Source organism: Aptenodytes patagonicus, chromosome W (assembly GCF_965638725.1).
Source record: "Aptenodytes patagonicus chromosome W, bAptPat1.pri.cur, whole genome shotgun sequence".
Taxonomy (NCBI): domain Eukaryota; kingdom Metazoa; phylum Chordata; class Aves; order Sphenisciformes; family Spheniscidae; genus Aptenodytes; species Aptenodytes patagonicus.
In genome coordinates this window covers 14,995,082-14,999,891 of record NC_134981.1, presented here as the reverse complement: position 1 = coordinate 14,999,891, position 4,810 = coordinate 14,995,082, and positions in this window count along the sequence as shown.

The following is a 4,810-nucleotide window of genomic DNA, read 5'->3' as shown; positions in this document are numbered from 1 at the left end:
TTTACCAATGTAAGATTCATTCCAATGGGAGCAGGCAATAAGTCTTCACTTAATGTATAATTTGATTGCAACAATTGATAAGATGTAACAGGAGCTGAATAATTAAAATCACATCCCATAATGTTAGTAAAGTTACAAACACATATATTTGAGCGATTGTCTGTATCTACAGTAATTTCATCTACAGAAATAAAGTCACAAAGGGTTCTCATACAAACACATCCTTTTCCAATATATACGAGCACAGTTTCCGGTGTTTCATCAAGATGTATTTCAAAATGGCAAACATTTTGCTCAGTGTCGAGACAAATGTCTTGGGCTTTGATGGTGTTACTTTCACAAATAAATCCCTGCTGTTCTCGTACAACGCATGTGCTAACATCGACAGTTTGCCACTTGTTTCCATTTTGTTGGGCCCATACTCTATGTTCTAGTGGATAGAGTATAGCTCCATTGTGATTTAATCCTAACGCAATAATTGGGTATATGGTGTATGCTGAAGCATTGTGAATTGTTAAAACAAAAGCTGTGGCCTTATTATTGATAGGGTCATAAGTGAAATTAACTAAATACCACCAAGATTGGAATTCCTTTTCAAATTTAGTTGCATTGTCCCAGATTACCTTTCGAATTTCAGTGGGTAAGGTGCCCTCTTCTCCTTCTCTTATAATTGCTGTACGTATAGTTAACAGGATTTGAAATGGTCCTTTCCATTTCTCTTGTAGTGGTTCAGAAGTCCAAGATTTGATGTATACCCAATCTCCAGGCTGAAATGGATGCGCTGACCTATAGATTTATTTAAAATCACATATCTATTTAGTTCTCGTAAAACTTTCCCGAGGGCAATTAAGTAATTTCTTGCATCACTTTCCCCTTGTATTCGTGTCTCTCCTGGTAGTCCAGGTATTTGGTACGGTCGTCCATACATCAACTCGTACGGGCTGAGATGTTGCCTACCTCGTGGTTGAGCTCTAATTCTTAACAAAGCCAGAGGTAAAGCTTGTGTCCAATTCATTGAGGTTTCTTGACATATTTTGCTTAACTGAGTTTTAAGAGTGTAATTCATTCTCTCTACTTTACCACTAGACTGAGGCCTATAAGGGGTATGTAAGTTCCAATTAATATCTAATAATCTGCTTATTTCAGTAATTACTTTGGCTATAAAATGTGGACCTCTATCTGATGACATCCCTAGAGGTACTCCAAATCTTGGAATTATTTCTTTCAACAATATTTTTACTACATCTTTCGCCTTATTGGTGCGACATGGAAAGGCCTCAGGCCAACCTGTATATGTATCCACGAGGACCAACAAATACTTTAGCCCTCCTTTTCTTGGCAATTCGGTAAAATCTATTTGCCAATATTCCCAGGTGCCTGTCCTTCAGCAGTTTTTCCAAATTGAATTTTATTCTGTGTTTTTGGATTATTCCTACAGCATATTTCACATCTTTGTGTGACTGATTTAATAATTTCTACCGTGTTCCTGCTAATAACCGACTTCTGCAAATATTTTAGCAAATTTTCAGTTCCCCAGTGCACAGCGTTGTGTTCTTCCTTTACTAAATTATTCACGAGGGAATGAGGTATGACTACTAGACCTGTAGGTGTAACTGCCCATCCATCCTCTCGTCTTTCTGCTTGTAAAGTCTCGATTAATTTTAAATCTTGCTTATCATAAATAGGGTTTTTCTGGAGGGAAATTCTCTTTTCTGGCACTATAGCTAGCACTTTCTCCTCTATGCCTTTTTCTGCAGCCTGCTTTGCAGCTAAATCAGCCAGTTTATTTCCTTGCTCTTGAGTGGTTCGTCCTGACTGATGAGCTTTACAATGCATAATAGCTACAGCAGCAGGGGCTTTTACACTTTCTAATAAACTCAAAATTTCTTCCTTATGTTTCACCTCTGCCCCTTGTGTGGACAATAGTCCTCTTTCTTTCCAGATCGCTCCATGCGCATGCACTATTCCAAAAGCATATTTCAAATCAGTCCAAATATTTACGCGCTTGTCTTTACTTAGCTGCAAAGCCCGTTTGAGGGCAATCAATTCAGCCTTTTGGGCAGATGTTTTAGTGGGCAATGCTTGTGCCTCTATCACTGTCTCGACAGTGGTAACTGCATACCCTGATACTCGCTTTCCTTCTTTCATAAAACTGCTGCCGTCCGTGTATAGTTCCCAATCTGGATTCTGCAAGGGAACGTCCTTCAAGTCGGGCCTGCTTGAATAGACTTCTTCGATGGTTTGCAGGCAGTCATGTTCAAGTTTACCTTCTTCTTGTCGAGCTGAGAGGAACATAGCAGGATTAATTATGGCAGTAGTCTTTAAGGTCACATCATCTGGTTCTATTAGTACCACTTGATATTTTAGCATTCTACTAGGAGACAACCAATGATGTCCAGCCTTTTGGTCCAATACTGTAGTTACCATGTGTGGAACATAAACAGTTATTTTCTGTCCCATGGTGAGCTTCCGAGCCTCTTGTATTAACAATACCATTGCAGCCACTGCTCTTAAAACATCCGGGCCATCCCTGGCTTACTGGATCAAATTGCTTGGAAAAATATGCCACTGCTCGTCTACATTCTCCCAAGCGCTGGGTTAAAACACCTAAGGCCACTGCTTGTCTTTCATAAGTGAATAGTTCAAAAGGCTTTTCTAAATTAGGCAGCCCTAAGGCTGGGGCTTTCATCAAGACTCTTTAAGTTGAATGTATGCATTCCGACTTTTGTTTGTCCATTGCAGGGGACCTTTCGATGATTTCAGTAACTCATATAAGGGTTTTGCCATTAGTCCATAATTAACAATCCATAAGCGACACCATCCCACTATTCCTAGAAAGGTTCTCAATTCATGAATGTTTTGAGATTCTGGAAGTTGACAAATAGCTTCTTTCCTTTCATTGTTTAACTGTCTCTGTCCTTTCAGAATTTCAAAGCCTAAATATGTTACAGTTTCTTGTGCAATTTGAGCCTTCCCTTTTGACACTCGATAACCGCTGAGTCCGAGGAAGTTTAATAGACTAATTGTCAGTTCCAAGCATTCTTCTCGGGAGTTCCCGGCTAATAGTATGTCATCAACATATTGTAACATTACTCCATTTCTATTATTTTGCCTCCATAATTCTAACTCTTTTGCTAGTTGATTGCCAAAAATCGTTGGACTATTTTTGAATCCTTGTGGTAATACTGTCCAGGTATACTGAGTCCTTCTTCCCGTCTCGGGGTTTTCCCACTCAAAGGCGAACAATTCCTGACTTCTGGAGTCAAGTGGGATGCAGAAAAAGGCATCTTTTAAATCTAAGACTGTAAACCATCCCTGATCTTCAGTGGGAGCAGTTAATAGTGTGTACGGGTTTGCTACCACTGGGTGTATATCCTGGACAATTTGATTCACTGCCCTCAGGTCCTGGACTAACCTATAAGATTTCCCATCAGCTTTCTTAACAGGTAAAATCGGAGTATTATACTTAGATTCACATTCTCTTAATAACCCATATTTCAAAAACTTTTGTATAATAGGTACCAACCCAAGTTTAGCTTCTAATTTTAAGGGATACTGTTTCAGTCTTACCGGTGCTGATCCTGGTATAAGGTCTATTCTTACGGGTTCAGCCCTCTTTGATTTTCTGGGTATTTCTCCTGCCCAGACGACAGGAATCACTGCATTCTCAACTTCAGCTGGGATTTTTCTTTCCACCTGCTCAATTTCCTGCAATAATAATATTGAAGCTTGGACAAATTTAGATTCTGGCATTGACGCTTCTACTTCTCCATTTTTGAATTTTATTTCAGCTTCTAATTTTTCTAATAAATCTCGGCCTATTAAAGGTTTTGGTGCACCTGGTAGATACAAGAACTGATGCGTTACCCACTGTTTTCCAATTTTAAGTTTTAAGGGTTTAAAGAAAGGTCGTGTTTCTGACTTTCCTGTCGCACCAATAATTCTCACAGTATCATATCCTAACTCATGTTTCTTTGTGTTCAAAGCCGAATAGGTGGCCCCTGTATCGACTAAACATTCTATTTCAGTTTCATCTTCCCCCAGCTTAATTTTAACCAGAGGTTCTGCTGGGGAAGATCCCTCCGGTCTTTTTCAGTCTCTCGCCTCTACAGCTAACATGGGAGTGTCTTGTTCCCCCAATTTCTGCAAAAATGGGCACTCTCGTTTCCAGTGTCCCTTTCTTTTACAATAAACACACTGTCTCTCTCCTATTGGGAACCTTGGGAATCCTCTACCACGTCCTCTTCCTTGATAACCGCCTCTAAATCCTCCCCTGGGTCCTTCTCGAGGTCCATAAGTTCCTCCTAGTACCACAATTAGTCTAGCTGATCTCTGTTCCTATAAATCACCCAAGCCACATCCAACAATTTTCCCGGGTCCCTGGCATCTGCTCCTTGTAATTTCTGCAGCTTTCTTCGGATATCATCAGCAGACTGCCCGATAAACAAAGTTGCTAATTGATTCTTCCCTTCCTCTGATTCAGGATCCAGAGTGGTATACTTCCGAGTAGCTTCTTTCAATTTATTTAGGAAATCGGTGGGAGACTCCTTTCTGTCCTGCTTAATTCTCATATAATTTTGACCAATTTATCGCTTTTGGTATAGCATTTCTTATACCAAACAAACCCACCTCTGATATTGCGTTAATAACAATTTCTGCCCATTATCATTAGGGTCCCAGCCAGGATCTGCCGAGGGAAAATGACGTTCCAATTGTTCTTGTAATGTCCCTGCCGCTATTTGGGCTTCAACCTGAGTCCCTGTCATTTTACGAATCATCTCCCTCTCTGTACTATCAAACAATACTTGCA